This window comes from Tiliqua scincoides, chromosome 7 (genome assembly GCF_035046505.1).
Source record: "Tiliqua scincoides isolate rTilSci1 chromosome 7, rTilSci1.hap2, whole genome shotgun sequence".
Lineage (NCBI taxonomy): Eukaryota > Metazoa > Chordata > Lepidosauria > Squamata > Scincidae > Tiliqua > Tiliqua scincoides.
Window position 1 is genome coordinate 63,621,629 of NC_089827.1, and position 21,555 is coordinate 63,643,183.

A 21,555-nucleotide genomic window follows, 5' to 3' on the forward strand; every position below is an offset into this window, starting at 1 on the left:
AAACTACACGATATTACTGCCTTCTTTGCTCACACACGACTGGCATGTGTGCTGCTTCCCCACCAGAAATATCAGACATACATAGGCAGGGCCAATTGCATGGATCTTCCTCACCTAGTTGAGTGGGAATGTATTCTCATTCTTGGAGGATAACAAAGTCATACAATCCGCCCCTGATCATTGGGCTCACATCACCAGAAGGTGGATCCCAGCCATCCTGTGGGTGAGTGGGTGGCCTGAACATTCAATGACTGGCCTAGAGAATGGCCTGGAGGTGCATCATACAGTTCTACTGTCAGACATAAGTGGGTCTGATTATTACCTTCATGGGAGATTGCCCGGAAAACGTATATAAGCCTCTATGAGCTCTTTGGAGAAAGAATGGTATGAAGTATAGCAAGCAAACAAACTGGACTTGCTTTTCAACAATTTATAAAACAATGTACTAGAAAAATGGGACTAAGAAAGAGCTATTAAGCAACTGTGCTGAGTGTATACCTAATATGTTCTAGAAGACAGAATCAAAAACTTTCAAGAGACCAATACAGCACCTAGGCTAATTCTGCAACAACTCAGGATAACCTATACCTAATGTATCCCTGACAGTTGATTGCCCAATTTCTTTATCTTCCAGGGAAAGGGACTTCCTGGTACTTGTTGCTAGCCCAATCTGAAAAGATATTTCACTAGAAAAAAAATGTGCTTAATGTGGGCTCTATGCACCATTACAGCATCACAAGGCATGACATTATTCAGGAATGACAAAGATCTTTGATCAGTGCTATGATACCATATTGTAAGTGTGGAAGGATCACTGCGCAAGTCCAGTGATCCTATATTCAGAAAGTTACCTTTGTACAAGGGTGTAAGAAATTGAGTAGGGTGTAAGAGATTGATACATTACAGAGTAAAACTGCATTACAATGCACATTAACCTTAGAGTAAGACCCCTTGAATTTGTTGAATTCAACAGGCAGAGGAAAGTTACAACAGTCCGTCAAGACCATCATGAACAACCAAATGCCTATAATAAGTAATGACTCAACCCAAATTAACGGTATGCAGTATTTTTTTTAATGAGAGACTTGGTTTTGGACTAAAATACCTTGACACTAAGTTTTCAGAGTCAGGGCTAAGGTCTAAGGTTTCACGGGACTTGTTAGTTTTGGTTGGAGAGGTGTAGCAAGAAATTTTGAGCATATTTCTCTAGCCATCACATCCACCAGCATGTCTTGTTCCAAACAGTCTGGATAATACTTCCCAGAAGAAATGTAAAGTGAGTGAGTGAGAGAGAGAGAGAGAGAGAGAGAGAGAGAGAGAGAGAGAGATTGAAGCCCATCTACTTTTGATTGCATAATATACCAGTGAATGAGAATTTTACCTGAGGAAACAGTTAACAACAGTCCCTTAAGCTAAGTCATAATGTTATGTGCTTTCACACAAAGGCGCTTACTGATATCTAGGATTCATTTACCCTCCAGGAGAGTTTTAATGAATTAGCAGCAGAAAGCCGAGATCTCGAAACATATGCATATATGAAATACATACAAATAAAAGAATTACATTAGCTCCATTCATGTTTTCACTAGATGAAAACTCTGAGCATGGTTTTCCAATATCAGTCTTAATTAGCCTTTCATTTCAATGTGTATATCTGTATTATTTAAAGTGGTGAGTGCCCCCCCACCCAGAACTAAGCACTTTAATGTGGCATCTGCTAGTACATACAGCTTGTACAATGAGTGAAATGTGTTTAAATGAAACAGGGAAAGAGAGAACAAATATTATGGGAACTGAATCATTACTTAGACAGAAACTGTTTTGTATTCTATCATGTATGGACAACGCAGCACCCATTGGTTACAATCATGAAAATATCTGAGAATGCTTAAACCCCATGGGTTTCAAAAAGATTGCAGCAGGCACAAGACTGGATTCTTTGGCCACTAGAGCATAGCCAATATCACTGGCAGATCTACACAAAGTAGTAGCAGTAACAAGTTATTCCTGTGGAAAAGAAGTTTTAAGATTAAATTTCATGAGTGATAATAGAGAATAGAAACAATAAAGCATGATGAAAGATTTTGAAACTTGAGATAGGACTCTATGGGATTCTGCAATAATTTTATTGATGCCAATATAATTGCCCCAATTGAACGGATTTGGGGGGAAATATGTATCAATTCTCCAAAACTCACTTCTAATGTGATTTACTAAATATATGATTTCAAAAATTAGTACACCAAATTTCCTTTTAATTTTAACAGAAATATAGGAAGGGCACTGCACTATTTGCTGGACACTATTGAAGCACCAAAAGAGAGAAAGAAATTATAGGCAGCCTTTAGATCCCTACCCAGAGAATCATGGTCAAAGATGCGTGTCATGTTCACACTCTTGTATTGTTATATTTTTGTTTTATGAGCTGTTCAATAAAGCTCACTGGAATTGTCATCATCATCATCATCATCATCATCATCTAATGAAAGCACAGCTCATTGCTTCTGAAAATGTCAACTTTTTTGGTGCAGTCTTTCAATTTCTTGCATGTTATTTTGCACCTGTTCCCTGCCTCTTTTGAAGAAACTACCTTGCCCCAGAATGAAATGTAGTAATCAAAAACTGTCAAGCATCTATATGGAATATTGCTACCCTATGAGTTGTGTTGGCATTTTCTTTGGATGTACACAACAGTTTTCTGATGTACAGTTCTGTTTTGCAACCTGTACTAGTCAGGACCAAAAGCAGTTTAAAAAAAAAATGACAATAGAGAATGCAAGCATCCATGAAAATAAGTCCATCTCCTGTCTCATCTTGCACACAATAGACTTCATCCATCAAGATTATTCACTAAATATGTATTGCTGCTTACCATTTAGATTTTTCCAAAAGTTATCAAGCTGTCTGATTGTCAGGGCTGACCTACCTTGTAAGCTTTGTTCTGGAGAAGTAACTGGTCCGGAAAGGCCATGTGTAGAGTAGCTTGACAGGAGAAAAATAGAGACATTCAAGAACTACTCCTGTAGAATTATCCTGCCCTAACATAGCCATTCTCATCATCATCTGATAAAAGTCTGAATGCAACAGGATTTATCAGTGTAGGGAGGTCTTTTACCATTCGGAGCTCAAAACGTTATTGGCTGGCTTCCAAGTGAGCACTATTTAAGGAGGTCCTTCAAAAGCATCTTCATTTCACTCCGCAAAGTCAAATTTCTCCAACGATAATTGGGTTTTCATGATGTGCATAAAAAGCAGCAGTGAAATCATTATGCCCAGACTGTATTGTTTCAAAACGTATCTTTATGACTTAAAGCTAGACTTTACTTTGTTTCAAGGTGCTTGCCTTGACAAGAATCCCAGGTTACTTTTGTTCCAGGTACCACTCATAAACATAAACAATATCTGAATGTATTTCAGAAAAGCAGGCTTCTTTCAATACTTTACAAACCAAGAGACTGACCTGAGAACTGTAACTTCAAATCCTCATTCTTTCAGATAGCCTGTTCTAAACTATGGCACATCTGTGTATACCTAAGTTCAACTTCTTTAGTCTCAGGCTTCAGGTTAACAGAGATTCTGTGCTTTGACAAGGAAAATAGTTAATACAAATTTATTTTCTTAACCTGGAGTTGACACACAAAACATTTAGAGGGGGATCTCAGCCTTCTGTACTCAAGTCTGTTAAATGTCCCCTGAGTGTTTCTAACAACACTAATCAACATATTGAACCAAATCAATAAAGATTATACATGGCAAAAGACACTAATAAAAGATACATCTTAATTGTAAAATGCTGAAAAAGCAAGCATTCTTCAAGAGGCATAACGCACAAAAAGAAAGCCAACATTTCAAAGCAATAAATGGCTGTTGGACACTAAATGATCGCCTTACCTCTTCTTTCTGCAGAGGCTTTGAGAGGTATTCTGAGAGAGGCGGATTTGGGTCTTCGGAAGATATACGACTTATCTTGTCGCTTCTGCAAAAGGTTTGGCAGCAAAGTGCAGAGAAAGCCTCAAAGGCAGCACTGCTTGGCCTTTCCAGGACTGGAGATGCTGCATTGTCTCTGCTCAGCTCTCTCCAGTCTTCTGAAACTCGTCCAGTGAACCCAGTGGCAGCTGTCTGTTGTCTAAACAGGTCCACGAGAGCTGGTGCAGCAGCTGTCACCTTCATTTTTCAGTCCTTAGCAGCACCCGTGTGTACTGAAGTGAGGCAAGGTTCCTTTTTTCCTTTCACATTTATTTGCTTTCGGATTGGAGGGAGAGGGTCACCGATTCTCAATATGAGATCAAAGGCAAGCACGTAATGGGGTGAAACATCGCTTTCTCAGTTGCATTCAGCTCCCTGAGTGGCTGAATTTCTGGAAACCTCACAGTGCTTCCGACTGCACAAGCCCTAAGGTTTGTGTGATTTAAAAAGAAAAGTATGATGAGGAATTTAAACAAGCGAGGTCTCCCTTGCAACACTTCTCTCTCTCTCTCTCTCTCTCTCTCTCTCTCTCATGGAATAGTAACTATCTTTGCAAGAGAAAGTGCTTAATAAAGCCATGGTGAGACTGCTTCCACTTGGCATTTGCAGCAATAACAAATCAGAAATGATAGCATCATACAGATTTCTGAATTTTTTTTTTTTGCCCCTGCAGTCACAAACATCAGACGTTTATTTTCTAAAGAAACCTTTTAGATTCTTCCTGCCGTTTCCATAGTGATCTCATTTTCCCCTTTTATCACAGATTGGCTGAAGTACTTGCTACCCTTAGTGCATTAAAAAGCTTGCGCTCCCAAGTCCCAGTTGTCGATGGGATGGTACGGTAGCTACCAGCACACATGAAACAATACCTTTAAGCACAGGAACACACACACCCCTGAAACAACAATACACTGATAAAATATAATAGTGGTATTTTTCCTGTCTTCTACAGAATGTTAAGCCAGACTGTGATTTGATCAGAATGCATATTGGATTTTAGCTTCATCCATAGACAATGGTGACACCAATTATATTTTGCTGCTCTTTCTGTGAAGGCACAAATGCTTTTCCCTGGAACCAAAATTGTTATATTAAATACATCCGAGCAAGATGTGCATAGACTTTGTTCTACCAAGATATCCTCCATGTTTCCATATAAAGGTACTATTATATTAATATATAGGTATTATCATATAAAGCTATTATCGGATACAGGTATTATCCCTTTTACACCAAGGATTTTATTTACCAAATGTGTTCACATGTTTGCCACTGCTTCTTTCACAAATCGTACTCAGTAGTGTGGCAGTATGTGGTGAAATCCAAGCTTAGTGTGCAACTGTCCTGTGGGATTTCCTGTTCTCAACTTGTTAGAAAGATTGAATGTGAAAAAAGATGAGCGATAGAACTGATTACAGATAAAACTACCAGCACAGACAAATATTTTCCAACATGCTAGAGAAGCAATGCACGTTTCCAATTGATTGTGGATATGAGAAAAGTTTAATGGACAATTCATGTAAATCAATCAACCAATCAACCAAAAAGAAAGTCCTTAAGTGCTTCACACTAAGTGCTTTGATTATTTTTAAAAAGGTAAAGGTGACCAATATAGTTTTTCGGGGGGGGGGGGGAATTGGTGAACGCTTATTTTGAACTGAAATGTCCAGTAGGCTGGATCCAGAAGCACCTCAAAAGCAAACTGCAAATCTGATTTTCCAGGGGGATTACTAACCCATTCAGAACAAGCTGTACACCCAAATCACAAAGCTCTTCTACTTGGATTTGGGTATACAGTCCAAGTCAAGGTTTCTTGTTTGTTTGTTTATCTATCACCTTTCTCACAGACTTGTAGACTTGAGTCTCATAGACTCAAGGTGGTTTAGATAGGCAGGCTAACCATATAAGCACCTTTTTTCCCCCAAATGGTTTCTTAAACAAGTTTTTATTCTGTGAAACTCATAGAATCCTCCATTTCTCCAGATTTTCTCTTCTTGGTGCAATCGTCATCCTAGCTGCACAGTTCTTGCGCTCCCCAAACTTCCAGAGGCACCTGCAAAACACAGGTTGCAAAACAAAACAAAGGCTGGTTCTCAGATTCTCGCCAGTCCACATGCATTCGTCTCTAGCCTGCAGCTTCTTGTCACCCATCCAAGGTGAGTCCCAAGCTGATCCTGCTTAGTTTTTTCAGGCTATGCAACTTTTTGAGTCCCAAATCCAGTATACATAACAATGATCTGTATATAAAATGATGCGCAGCTGCCCCTCCATTTCCAGGTGGCAGTTGTGGTGAGGGGAGCTTTTGCTTAGCTCCAGCTGACCCAACAGCTGCAACCATACCTGATTCGCTCAGAGTTGGCATGGTGATCCATGCCCTAGTGACATTAGATTACTGCAAGACTCTCTATGGGGGGCTGCCATTGAAGACTGTCCAGAAACTGCAATTGGTGCAGAATTTGACTGCCTGTGTGGTTCAACTCACCAATTCAACTCAGTCAGGCTGTTGCTTTGGCGGCTACACTGCTGGTTCATTTCCAAACACAATTCAAGATACTAGTTTTTACTTTTAAAGCCCTTTACCAGGAACCAGGGTATCTGAGGGACCTCCTCCTTCCATATAACCTAGCCTGTCCTCTGAGAACATCAGAAGGGGCCTTCTTAACTGTGCCACCATTAATGAAGGTGAGGGGGATGATGGGAAAGAACGGGGCCTTCTTGGTGGTGGCACCCTGACTGTGAAATTTCTTCCCTTTGAAATTAAGAATGGCTACCACTGTGGAGACCTTTTGAGACCTCTCTATTAGGATGGCATTCAATAGCTGAATGAATAAATAAATAACTTTATTCATAAATAATTTATTTAAATAATAAATGACAGTTAAACAAACATTGTGATGATAGATATAGTATCATGTATGATAGATATAGTATCATGTACTTACAAGGCCAAATGCAGTTTCAAGGATTCCTTGGCAAACTCCACTTCATGGTCCCCAGTCCTATGTGGATGGACCCCAAAAGAATGGTTCTGCCCAACCACATATGACCACATGAAACCCACATGGTGAGTTCAGGGATCCGAGCAGGTGCTTTGCAACTGTACAGCCATGCCCAACCCAGATGCCATTATATAGATCATCTTTCCATATTGGTTTACGAAAAACAATTAAGCGCATGCAGCCAAAATCATCACTAGTGCAAGGTTCTTTTTCCCACAGTTCTTGTTCCTGCAACGCTACCAAAATACCCAGTTGCAAAAGAAATTACAATGTTTTATTTGTCAGAGATGTTCGTTCATGATTGATATCCCATGCTGAACCAGAGTTCACTGTTCCCTGTGCCATCTGTATGTTTGGCTTCTAAAGAGTGCACATATTTATTGTGAAAATTAGGGAATTGTTGAAGCAGAAGCCAGAATATCATTACTGAATTATGCCAAGCCTGTAGTCGCAATACCCTTCCCCAGCTTTTAAACATCACACATAAACTAAAGCAGAAGCAGTGCTATTAAGGTTGAAGCTACAAGTTTTAAAGGCAAAGGAAAAAGCAAAACAGGAATTCCTTCCCCCAGCAGGAAAGTAGCCAAATCGCCTTATAGGACATAGAAAAAGGAGAGGAGGAACCCACAAAATTAAGGCTGTGTACCTAACAAGCATAAAACTGGAGTATGGAAATCTCAGCATAAAGGGCATATACTTAATTCACCCGAGTTCAGTCCAGGCAGGTGGGGGAAGGAGATCTGCCTGAAACCCCAGAGAGCTTCTGTCAGTCACAGTAGACAATACTGATCTGCCTTGCTATAAGGCAGCTTCATATAGCTCTTCTGCAAACAGCAGCCCCTCACTGCAGACTGTTTTTGAAACTCATCCGAGTTGGAAGCGTTCCTTGCCAGGTAGCACGGCTGGCTGGTTCTGGGCAAAAGAGGTCAATCTCCAAAGGCCAACCAGGCATGCAGAGTTAGCAACATGACGTTCCTGATTGAGGGCCACGGTTACTCATTTGTGATAATAGTGTCCAATCCATTAATTGTTAACATGGTTGGGAAATGGTGACTCCTCTTACTACCTCACATCACAGTGCAAGCCTATGGCCTTCTAGGCTGGCCATCATAAAGAAGAACCACATTTACATTTTGGTAAGTGGCAGTCTTGCTTTGACCCCTCTGCAGATCTGTCTTTGTCCTGCATCTTCCCGTTTAAGGACCTGGGATCACAGTTGTTGTTGTTGTTGGCAACCTTCAGTCTCGAGAGACTATGGTATCGCGCTCTGAAAGCTGGTTCTGGAACAGCGTCTAGTGTGGCTGAAAAGGCCGATTCGGGAGTGACAATCCCTTCCACAACGGGAGCAAGTGCAGCCTGTCCCTGGTATGTCTCCCTGGCTATGGGCCTTCTTTCTTTGCCTCTTAGCCTCAGACTGTTGGCAAAGTGTCTCTTCAAACTGGGAAAGGCCATGCTGCACAGCCTGCCTCCAAGCGGGCCACTCAGAGGCCAGGGTTTCCCACTTGTTGAGGTCCACTCCTAAGGCCTTCAGATCCCTCTTGCAGATGTCCTTGTATTGCAGCTGTGGTCTACCTGTAGGGTGCTTTCCCTGCACGAGTTCTCCATAGAGGAGATCCTTTGGGATCCGGCCATCATCCATTCTCACGACATGACCGATCCAACGCAGGCATCTCTGTTTCAGCAGTGCATACATGCTAGGGATTCCAGCACATTCCAGGACTGTGTTGTTAGGAACTTTGTCCTGCCAGGTGATGCCGAGTATGCGTCGGAGGCAGCGCATGTGGAAAGCGTTCAGTTTCCTCTCCTGTTGTGAGTGAAGAGTCCATGACTCGCTGCAGTACAGAAGTGTACTCAGGAGGTCCTATTGCTACTCTATTATATACTATGAAGTTGTCCATGGTTGGACACAGCTAAATGTTCATATTTATACATTTTTGCTAAGTGTACAGTGGGCCCTCATTATTCGAGGTTTCGGTATCCACAGATTTCATCATCCAAACCTATGGAGGGGGAGGCACCTGGACCCTCAGAACTGTTCTGTGCTCAGGGTCACATCCTCCCTGGCCCTCAGCACAGTTCCAGTCATGTTCTGAGGGTTTGGGGGCCCCTATAATCCACAGATATAATCTTAAGCAAATGTCAGTATCTGCGGGGGCCGCCTGTGTTTCATTGTTTTTAATTTGATTTTCACCTCTTTCTTGACATACAACCCCATACAATATTTATGCAAGCCTGGCTGTTCAGGTAAGGGAAGAGAGGAAAGGCAGAACCAGGAGATTGTTTGCTTTTGTTGTTGCTGTTGAATTATGAGAAATGGATGTCGTGAAACTACAAATGTGCCTGCTTTCCTAAGGGCACAATCCAATCAGCCTCTAGTGCACCCAGAATGAGTGTTCAGATGGCGCTAGCCACTTTCCAGCTGTCACCAAAGGTAACATGCTGGGGTGCGTGGACTGTCCATCGCCACCGGAAGCAGGGGACAACTAAGACCATGTGTCACTGGACACCAGACGCCCTCCAGGACAGGTAAGAACACAGAGATGGTGGGAGGGAGCTGTGGGTGGGCAGAATGGGGCAGTGAAGGGATGAGGAGGAGGGCAGATCAGGACAGGGAAGGTGGCCGGTTTGGCAGCAATGGTGTCCACCACCATTCCAAACCCCATCCCTAGGCTCAATCTGCCTTCACGGGTTCACTCTGCCAGTGATATCGCTGGTGCAGGTCTGAGTAGACCCATCAGACCTGCAGGATCTTACCCTGGAGCAAGGGGATATTTGCCTCCCTGAGGAGGCCTCCAGAGGCCAAAATTCCCCCCATGTTGACGCTGCTGAATCGCTGTACAGGAGTTACAGTGTATTGGGCTGTAAGTCGTCATAGATCTAAGATTCACAAACATGTGAAACTATTTTTTTTATGTACAGAAGATATGCAAAAGCATCAGTGCTCCCTGTTACCCGATGTACCCCCCACAGGGGTAGCTTAGTGGTAGAGAACATGCTTTGCTTGCAGAAGACTCATGTTCAATACTAGGTATCTCCAGGTAGACTACAAAAAGATTTCTACCTGAAACCCTGGAGAGCTGCTGCCAGGCTGTGTTGCCACAACTATGCTGAATGGACCAAGGGTATGATTCAGTTTAATACAGTTTCCTCTGTACCACCACTACAGTCAGCGAAGGCACAAGCTCATTGGGTGACCTGTGAGAAACCATCAAAACATGAAGGTTGCCTTTTCTGTAATGGTTTTTTTACATCCTCAATTAAGTTTACAATCTTTTTAACTGTTATATACCAATGACTCTCAAATGTTTTAGTACCAGCACCCACTTTTTAGAATGATAATCTGACGGGACTCACTGTAAGCGATGTCGTTAACCTGGAAGTGATGTCATGGTCAGAAGTGACAGCGTCAAGCAGGAAAATTTAACGTCCCCCACAAAAGACAAAATCAAAACAAATCCATCAATCCATCAAGTATGAAGGAAATTAAAAGTTTGCAGCAAGTATAAGTTTTAAAAAGTATTTAAAACAAAGAAGAACCTGCCTCACTCTCCCAAGCAGTTCTGATTATAAAGGCTGATCCAGTTAAAAAGACTCCCCATGTAAGTTATTATAAATGTCACTTCCAGTTTCACAGTGAAACCGGAAATAGCTTTTTGCTTTTTTCCCCCAACTCTTGGGCTCAATCTGAGCCTGGCAGAAGCCATAGACATCCTCTGCTGGGCTCAGAGGATCCTCTGGAGGCAACGGGAGCAGAGCTTCCCTCAGGTCCGGAGAGTGAGCGGGAGGCGTTTGCCCATCTCCATGGTTTCACTTAACCGCGGGGGGTTCCAGAACAGAACCCCGGCTGATATGGGGGCATGCCTGTACGTAGGAACCTGTTAAAAACACAGATCTGTAACATTTTCCCAAATACATTCACATACCATGGTAGCATCAAGTCTAATAGATTAAAAATAAAATACACATTGAAATGAATGGGGTCCCACCTGCAATTGACTCGTGACCCACCTAGCGGGTCCCGACCCACAGTCTGAGAAACACTGGTGAATAAATTAAAATTAGCATATGTGACTGAGCAGTTTCTCAGGGTTTCTATTCTGGCATAAGTGGCAATCAGCTCTTCTTTTGGCAAAAGTCCTTCAGCTCTTTTCAAAATATAATTGGATAAGGACAAAATTTATATTCTGTCTATTTCCCCATCTAAAACAGGACTAGACCTACCACCACAATGTGATATATAAACATCAATGTCATTATTTCAGGGGATATGAGACTCGTGGCAGGAGGGTATGGAGACGTGGTCATTTTAGCTATGGATGCCATTTGTTGCTTGTTTGATGAGAAGCTGTGGAAACAGTTATAGCCAACACTGTTTGAAAGTTTCAGATCTTTTCCATTAAAGTTTCTGTCAGCAGAAGATGGAATTAACAACTCTATTCCTTGCAAAAATCAAGTCATCCTTGGACAACACAGGAAGAGTTCCTCTTACAAAAGAAGAAAGCCTGAAAAGTAATAACAACATATTTGATATAGAAAGAAAGCTTTTCCCCTCCAATACAACAATATAATATTTAAAACCTTTTTATCATGATTTTCTTGTGGCAGGACCTGAATTTTGTTTCATATCCCCAGGCTGCACAAGTTATTATATCATTCTGAAAATGATGTGGTTCATATAGGAAAGAATGTTGTCCTCAAACTACAAAGTCTATAAGACTTTTCAAAGTTTCTCTCTTGCTTCTGCTTTAGGTCCACTGGTTTCTGAGACAACAGAACCATGTTGTTTTACAGTTAGGCCAGGACATCACAAATGAATATATGTCAATCTAATAATGCTCTGGGAATCGTATTTAGTACAGGAATAAAATTACAATGTCATAAGGAAGTACCTTACCAGGAGCAGGGATCTGATCAAAACTTGGCTCAATTAAAAACCGAGATTTGAATTATCTTATGGTAAACACGTTCCTGGAACTCTTTGCCATAACAGTATCTTCTAACTCCTTCTTTAAATAAACAATGTCTCTTTTCTATGAGTATTTAAATAAATAACAGTGAAGCAAAAACACGAGATTTCTTCATTGGACAGTACCATTGAAGACACATATGTACAGCTGGTGAGACTGAATGGTAAGACTTCTGACCATGAAGGTAGTCAATCCACAACACACTAGTGACAAGAAAAGTCAAGGAGCAGCAGGTAGGAGTGACTAGGAGCAACAGGTAGTAGCAGCCTCTAGTAGCAGCAGGTAGGAGTGGTAGCAGCAGAGCAGAACTTTCAAGGTCTAAACTTCTTCCCCTCTGTTCATCCCATACTCCTTCTCTACATCCTCTGCTGACTTCCTTTGATCTTCCCCATTCTGTCCTCCTTCCCCTGAGTCTCTCATCCTCTATTCTCTTGCTACTGCTCCACTCTCCTTTTCCCTGGCTTGCTGAATAACGCACAGGAAAGAAAAGAGCAGGCCTACACAGGTTGTGAGAGCTGAGGGCGGAGCTGCTTCTTCGCTGTCCTCTCCCTGGACATGTCGGTGCCTTTTCAGCAGCGCCACTTCTTCCTTGGTGTCGCTTTGTAGGTCGACAGCTGAGAGTTGAGGAAGATGGCAGCAATAGGAGAGCCCAATGGTCATGCAGGCCAGACAAAGAGCTTCTGCAGGCTGCATCAGGCAGGGATGGGAACTGAACTTGCGATGACTTGACTCGAATCGCACTAAAACACTGTTTTTGACAACTGGAGTCATGGATGCCATGGACTTCACATGGAATCAAGTCATGGAGGCAAAACTTAGTTTGCAACTTGGAACCAGTGTTGGGACTCGAAATTACTCAAGTCCTGACTCTCTTGTGTGTGTTCTCTTGCTTACTTTTTTTTCTGCTTCTGCATAGCACCAAAGACCTCATGGGTGCTCCAGAAGCAGGCATTCTGAAGGATGGCAGCTCAGCAGACATGGTGGAAGTGTAGGTTCCAGAAGGCAGGGGCTGAAGGGTTGAAGGGAGTAGGAAGTTTTGTGGGGGTTTTTTTCTGCATGAGTTGTGGGAGGGAACAGAAGGCAGGGAAGCCAGAACATGGGGGGGGGAAGACTCTCTAAGATATAGGACACTCAATTTGTGGCCCACTTCTGGCTGTGTGGCAGGAACCCAGGGCTAACCCACTTCTTTAGGTAGGAACACTAAGTCTCAAACTTTTAGACTGGTCAAAGGGTAAAGAAAGATAACCAGTGAAGCATCAGCTGCCTCCTGCTGGACTGGGCACCTAACACCCTAACTGGACTAGGCACCCAGATTGTTATAAGGGGGAAATCCTGGTATGTTTTGCTTCACACATTGGCAACAAAAATTGTATCAGAACTCAACAGTTGAAGTTTATCAAAAGATGTGTGAACTACTGCCCCCACAAAGGAACACTATTAGGAGGTATAATCTGAATTCAAACCCTATATTACATATCTCTGATATCCCTCCAGAAGACAAATAGTAACAAGAAATGTTCCAATCTATTTATTTTCATTTTATAAATGAAGTTGTTTTTTTTTTTTTTGGCCTGGCCAAAAAAAAAAAAAAAAAAAAAAGTATGGTTTTGATATAGAGCATTGGCTCTGTGCAACCTGTCACATACAACAAAGTAGCTCCAAAAAGTCATTCAGTGTCCATTTCCCCACTTATAAAGTGCCAAAGATGTGATCCATTGATAAATGTGGGCTTGCTCTTGGCACAGGAAGCCAGACAGTGCCACCTTAATGATTTATATAACACACTGCAGTTCTCTTGTCCATCAATAACTGTTCTGGTTCCTCTTATATGCAATTGAAGGGAAACTTCCTGCACTAACTTAATAGCTTTCAGTTTCCCAATCTCTACCACTGTCCACAAATTGTAAAAAATTGAGAAGCTCAAAAATAAGTGCTCTGCCATGCCTTGAAGGCACCGCTAACTTTTCCAAGGGAAAAACAAAAGTATGCTAGCTTTAAACTTAATCTTCAGTCAGAATGGAGAGCCAGTTCAATTCATTAATTCAAATCATCTCCTATCATTTAAGGAATATATACAAGGGCTTACTGCGATGCTGTTGTTGTTCTAAACAAGACTACTACTTAGCTGTAAATTATACTTGCATTCTGTGCTTCATCCTTCACATAATAAAGTAAATAGTTAGCATGTAATTTGGGTGCAAATCAATGAAATGTTTATCATACCGCAAACACTGGCTTTCCCACATTAACACTGTTGTACGACTTTGAAAATATTAACCACACAAGCAAAATATACTCATTAGCTTTAATATGATCATACAGACAAATGCCCCAGCTTTAAATTGCTTTTCAAAGCTGATTTTCTATTTTTATAATCAATTTTCTAACTAAAGTGCATCCATCATTATGAAAAGGCATAATGAAAGTGATAATGAAAGTCATGCGCATATTTCTGTCTCTTTGTGACAGTGATTGAGAAAGGAACAACTATTTTCTGCCGACAATAAGCAGCTGGTATCCTTAGATAAGAAAATCATTGCACATGGACAAGCTCCTGGTATTATGTAAAAAATAAAGCAGCAGAGAAGATGTCTCAGCAGTTGGTCCTTTTGTTCAGGCAGCATAATTTATAGTCAATATCCATAACATAACTTAATTATCAAATAATGTTTACTTGCTCTGGCATTATACATTCAATAATTCACATAATGCATACATGACCATTTGTGAAAACGTCAAAGTCATCTCGAGGTGAAGACCTTGGTTGTTGTGTGTCTAGATGCTGCTACGTCTCACATGATTGTCCTGCCTTGTCAAGACCAACCAGTCATGAGATGAGATGAAAGCCCCAAGTTCAAATTTGGAATGCGTTTTAGGGGCAGAACACTACAGCTACCCCACTGGCTGTCGCTTGTGACTTGGCCAAAAAGCACCACCAAGATAGACCCAGGTATATACAAGGAGTATTCAGAAAGTAACCTCCGGTAGACTGTTAAAAAAAAAAAACAAGAATAGAAAAAAGCAATTCTATTATACACAAAAGTTACTTACTATACAACAGTACTTCTCAATGTAGAGAATACAGCACTACTTCTCGAGATGAATTGAGGCACTTGTCGTAGCGTGGCACAAGCTTTTGTATGTCCTTGTCAAAGAATATCAACACTAACCCAATTCACTGTTTTTTGTGAACGCCTGTGAGGTCATATATGCTTCCTACAACATACTTGGTACTCCCCTGCCACTATGGTGATAGACAATCATGTTGAAGGAGTTGACAACGTGATCCTCGAGTCAACAAAGTGATTTGTGAGCGCCATTGGTTCGTGATTTCTGAACTTTCCATTGTCCGTGAAGCTTGAGGGAATTAGACAGAAAGTTCAGAAATAGTGTAGGGAACATACACGACAGTTCTGCATGGAACTGTAAGAAACTAGGTTATCTCAAGTTTTGTGCAGGGTGGGTGCCCAAAAACCACACAGCCATTCACAAAAAGCAGTGAATGGGGTCCCTGTTTGACATTCTGTGATGAGGGCATACAAAAGCTTGTGCCATCCTATGACAAGTGCCTTAATTCGGGTGGTGATTATGTCAAGAAGTAACTTTTGTGCATAATAGAATTGTTTTCCTTTGTTTTTGTTATTGTTCTTTTTTTTTAAACAGTCTACCAGAGGTTACTTTCTGAATAGCCCTCACACAAATATCCTTGGAAACACTGTCTTGGGTGACTTGGATCATTATTCTTTTCCCCACTCACGAAAAAAAGAGGCAAAGATTCTGCAGGTGAAGGTATACTGGGAGAAAGCGGAGAGCAAGAGAACAACAACAGATAAATCTAGCAGACCAGGAGGTAACATAGTAAGAGAGCTCATTAGTAAAGTATATGTCTTGCACACTGAAGAGTCTAGGCTCGGCAGGAGGGTTTAGGTACCTCTAGTTGAAGAATGTCAAGGCATGAAAACAATGAAGGCCTGAGACCTGGTAGAGCTTGCCAGCCCTTGGCAGCTACCAGCTTGCGGCAACTGGGTCATCAGACTTTTTTGTGACAAGGAGAAACATTCAGTTTTGATGTTACTAGAAAGAAATGGGTTTTATTAATGGGTTATTTAAGAGTTGATTTTTCAGGGCAACTGTAACCTGGAGGCACATTCTTAAAATCTTTAAATCAAATACTAATACTTTAAATCGTATTCGCGACATACTGTATTCAGAATCTTCCAGGATAGTCAGGTTGGAAGGAAACATAGAAATGGATAAGCTTCTTAGAGCCCAATCCTTTGCAAAGCTACTCAGAAGTAAATTCCATTATAGTAAATGAAGTTTACTCCCAGGTAAAAGTCGATAGAATTGCAGTCTGCATCCTGTGGCACTGTGGCAGCTGCCGGAGCACCCCTTCCCCCAAGCCCCACAATGGGGATTCTCACGTGTGCGCCAGCTATTGTGCCAGTGCAGACTTGAGGGACTCCGTGTCGGGCTTTATGGTTCGACACACTGTTCAGGATCTGGCGGAGCAGAGCTGGAGGTCAGTGCCGACAGTGGCCCAACTCAAGATTTGGCCCTCAGTCCCGTGTCCCGTCCCCCGTCACCCATATAGTCTCACCAAACTTTACTCACCCTAGTTGGGCCTATGTCTGATGAAAAGGTTCTCTTAATCATAGATATTGTGAGGCACTGATTCCAATGTTCACAGCCTCGCCTGAACTTGATGAAAAAGAGAAACCGAATTAAGTGACATTAGCATACTAATGACAACTTCCAAACCTCCAGCTGATCTTCTCCAGAAGTTTCATGTAAATTTTCAACAGAAGGGGGGGCACAAAGAGGGATCCATCAGCACACCATAGTAAACAAATCATTATTCAGAGCAATCAATTTCTGGAGTGGTTTGCCAGGTAGGAAAAGAACCACAAAGATGTGGTGAAGCCCCAGATGATATGAGATGTTATGAGGTGACAGTATAGCATTATCCCAGGTGCAATTTGGTAGCAGGAGGAATGGTGGCTACTGAAAAGAGTTCTGCTGCTCTTTAAAAAGTTTAACGAAAGAAGTTGAAGGCACAAAAGAGCAGAAGAAACTTGTTCCTTCTACTAATCAACAGCCCCTCCCCATCCTAAAGAAATCCTAAACTAAATTTCATACCCACTCCTCAAAAGTCTTGCCCATTTCAGCCTACTTTCCCCCCCCCCACCCACCCAGAGTGCTTCATTGTCCCCAGCTCTTGGGCAGTCCATTCCTGAGCTACCTGGTGCCCAAGGCCAAAGCAATGCCAAAATGGTTGCCGGTTCATCCTATGAACTTCGGGCAGCTCCCAACACCTTCTCGAGTACATTTGTCCTCTTCCCCTGAGTACTGGAAGTGGCACTGCAGTGGGGGCTATTCAACTCTACGTTGGCTATTTGGTCAGCACAGAGTAAAGTAGTCCTGCATCAGGCTGGGAAGCCCAACATGGGGCTTCAGATCTGGTGGACCTGAGTTCTGCCGGTCCTGACCCCCTTCCTCCCTGCTCCCACCTCTGCCACGCCTTTCCCCCACCTTCCCCCCACCCTTGAACACCTTGCCGCATGTCCCCATTCACCTCTCTGCTGCCCGGCATTCACCTGGAGCTCCAGGTGGTGGCTGCCTGTACCAGGCACTGGCTCAGAGGGGGCTTGCGCTGAGCCAGCACTGGACCAGCAGTAAGTATCACACGTGTGCCCTATGGCATGCTTGCGACTCTGCGTGCCAGCACTGATACAGCACACGTTGGCTAGAATCAGATACTGAGGAGCGCAGTGGCCTCTATTCAATGGAACAGGATGCTTAGGAGTGACCATACCTACATCCAACACTATCTCCATATTCCACAGAGTGACCAGATCTATCTTCATGTCAGCTGGAGGTGGACCATTAGGAGTCCATCCAGATTCATCAGCCTTCAGTGTAGACCGCCTGGTTCACCAGCCCTGCAGAATGATGGTCATCACAAGCCTAAACCTCATTGGAAACAAATTAATATTCAAAAAAACCCAAAGATTTAGACTCATTTGAATGCTTCCTCTCTATTTTACTACTATCATTCTGCCTCACTGTGCAGCCCCAGACTCAAAGAGTGATCTGCGCTCTCAGTTTGCTAAACATTTTTACCACTTCTAAATAAGGCAGCAATTTTTATGGAGAAAATTACAGAACAAGTATCTGTCTGTGTGTTTATGTATTGTAATTAAGGATTGTGTTAACAGTGCTCAGGAGGATACTGAAGGTACGTGGGCTGTGGGTGGTGAAAAGAAGTGGTTGAGAATGAGATCAGAAAGCAAAACCGATTAGTGGAGTGTAGATACCGTGTTGTGACTTAAGTGCAGATTTCCTGGCTTTCCATGGTGTGCGTTGGAGGAACAAGCAGCCAAACTCCATGAACTCATTTACATTTATATTCCAAAATATTATACTAATGTAACTTCAAATTTACCTGCGTTGCTAAACATCCTCAAGCCGGGGAGAGATTTTCACATTGACCTGCATTATTTCTAATGTGACCGATACCTTAGTAAGTGTCCTTACGGCCCCCACCATCAGCAGAATGTGTGTTTCGCTGGTGGCAACTGCTGCAAAATGGCCGTAAAGCACATTCTCAGAAAGGCTGGAGCCTTCTGTTGATGAAGGTAAGATACAGCCTGCCGATGATGGTACGTTGGCAGGAGAGGTGGGAGGGCCGGGAGAACAACGGAGCGGGGAGGCTGCAGGAGGGGATGGATCCAGAAGGAATGATGTGTGCCAGATCCTATCCCCTTTTTCTGTAGCCTCCCTGCCCCGTTATCTCCATGGACTTGCACAAGCATGTCAGTAGCACAATCCGAGGAGACCCATTGCGGAGCAGGAGGCTTATGGAGGTGTAAAGGGATTTCACCACCAAAGCCTCCTGATCTGCACCGACGGGACACAGAGTGCCCATTTTTGACATGTCATTGCACAACAACCATACGTATTTTGCAACCACAGAAGACAGAACACATAAGGGCTAGTGTAGCCCAGTGACAAAGAGACTGAGCTGCAAATTGGGCTTTTCTGCTTAGAATTTTGCCTCTGCCATGAACTTACAAGGTGACCTTATGTAGACCACTCAACCTCAGCTTACTTACCTTTCAGGAATATTATAAGAATTATAGCAAGATGATACATGTACTTTGACCCCCCCCCCAAAAAAAAAAAAAAAAATCTAGACAAATTGCTAAGCATTATTGTGTATCTTTTGGCATCACACCCCAAATATTAGAATGGGAATATTAACACCAAAGAGTTTTAAAAATGGGTTTATTCAGAAACAATTTAAAAAGCATATGCTCATATTATTGCACATCATAAGCAGCAACTGTTACCCTGCACATGCCTGATCTAGTCTGATCTCAGAAGCTAAGCAGGCTCAGGCCTGGTTAGTACTTGGATGGGAGACCGCCTGGGAATACCAGGTGCTGTAGGCTTATACCATAGTCTTTCGAGGCTGAAGGTTGCCAACCAACCATAGTTATTTGAATCCATGCTCTAGTCTCAGTTCAAGAAAGCCACAATGGTTCTCCCTACATTATATAACCTGTGTACAAGTGGCTTAACATGGATCTTTCTCAAAAGAAGAAATGAAGGGGGTGAGAGAATGAAAACAGAAATCCAGGGAACAGGTAAACTTGAGTTTTATTCACTGTTGCAATACAAAGCTTGGCATGTTTATTCAGAAGCAAGTCCCACTGTGTTCAATGGGACTTACTAGGAAAACTGTGCGTAGGACTTCAGGCTTCATCATGCTCATGACTCAGTCCCATTAAAATTAATGAGACTTAATGACAGTAACAACTAACATGTCTCACTGATTTCAATGGTCCTTAGTCATGAATAACTTTCTTTGGCTACAGCCAATGATTGAAGCAGGGATAATCAACAACTGAGGCTTAAGAGACACACTCCAGCTAACCCAGGTTAAACAAGAAGCCATCAGGCATGACCATCAACTCCCACCAGCCTGAATACCAAAATAACCTCTTCTTTTAAATCACCCTCTTCTTTTAAATAATTATTTTTTACCTTGTGGGAAAAGGAAGCAAAGTTATAAAGTCTAGGAGGGTCTTAATAAGGATGTGGTTATTAATAAGCATATGTTATGGCTGGCAAATATAGTACACGCTGAACATCCCTTATCAGAAAAGCTACACCTGACTTCATGTGACAGGTTGCAGTCAAAACACAGACGCACAACAGTCAGTTTTTTCAGCGTACCCAAGAGAAAAAAAGACCCTACCAGCCCCCTTCAGCTGCAATATATCCTTTCCACGCATGCTCAGATTCCCCCACACAAGCGTGCCCACAAAGGGTAATAAAATGGCACATGTGCAGGCCAGACATGTCAATGGCAGGTTCCTCACAATGTCCCATTTGATGCCATTGTTTGTTGTTGCTGTTGATTAAAAACTGACAACGGTATTCTGGTGATGCTACTTGGTGTTTGGTTACTCTGAACACATTTTTTCACTGACTGCTTATCAGAAGCATGTAAATTCAGAGTCAGGAGTGATGGTGTTGCCAAACAACCACGGATTGTCCAGATGGGTGGCGTAGAGAGGGACACCTTTCCTTTCTGATGGTTCAATGTACCCAAACTTGGTTTTATGCACAAAGTTATTTAAAATGTTATATAAAATTATCTTCAGGCTTTGTGTATTATTATTATTAACATTATTTATATACCGCTTTTCAACTAAAAGTTCACAAAGTGGTTTACAGAGAAAAATCAAATCACTAAATGGCTCCCTGTCCCAAAAGGGCTCACAATCTAAAAGGATGCAAATGAATACCAGCAGACAGCCGCTAGAACAGACAGTGCTGGGGTGAGGTGGGCCAGTTACTCTCCCCTTGCTAAAAAAAGGAGCACCCACTTGAAAAAGTGCCTCTTACCCAATTAGCAGGGGTGTATAAGGTGCATATGAAACAGTGGGTCCCAAGTAGACTTGGGTCTCATCCCCAAGAGATCATAATCCAAAATTAAATATTTAAATTTTAAAAAAATCCAAAACCCTTTGGGATACTAAACACACATATATATACTAGATAAGGCAAAAAAGCAATTTGTAAATTGTAAAAAAAACAAAACACCTGTAGATCTGTAAGTGCCCGGTCCTATTGCTAGTGCTCAGTGTCACAAATGTGCCATAAGACATGCCTGCAACACTTACCACTGGGCCAGTGCTGGCTCAGCTTGAACCCACGCTGAACCAGCACCGGGCAGAGGCCTGTCAAACACCACTTGGAGCTCTGGGCAAGTGCTAGGTGGTGTGATGGTGAAGGGGGGTGGGGGGAGGTGTTTCTGGGGCAGGAAGAGGGTGGGAGAAAGGCAGGAAGGGGGTGGGGAGGAGAGCAGGGCAGGTGGGGAGCTGAGATAGCAGCAGGCTCTGCCACCATATCCTGACCGTCCTCCTGACCTGGGAGACCCAGCACGGATCTCCTCAATTCTGCATCCACACAATAGCAGGCGCAGATCCCAGGAAACCCATTGGGACCACCCGGGTCTTACGCAGGGTAAGGGAGCAAAAGTACGGAGACCTGGTGCTGCTTCCCAGTCCCACCGAATGCAGCGGTCACCATTTCGGCACCACTGCAGCTCT

At 42.6% G+C, this 21,555-nt stretch overlaps 1 pseudogene; it reads left to right on the plus strand.

Moving 5' to 3' along the window:
• The first annotated feature begins 19,266 nt into the window (after positions 1-19,266).
• LOC136657733 (5S ribosomal RNA) lies at positions 19,267-19,386 on the plus strand (annotated as a pseudogene).
• The last annotated feature ends 2,169 nt before the right edge of the window (positions 19,387-21,555 follow it).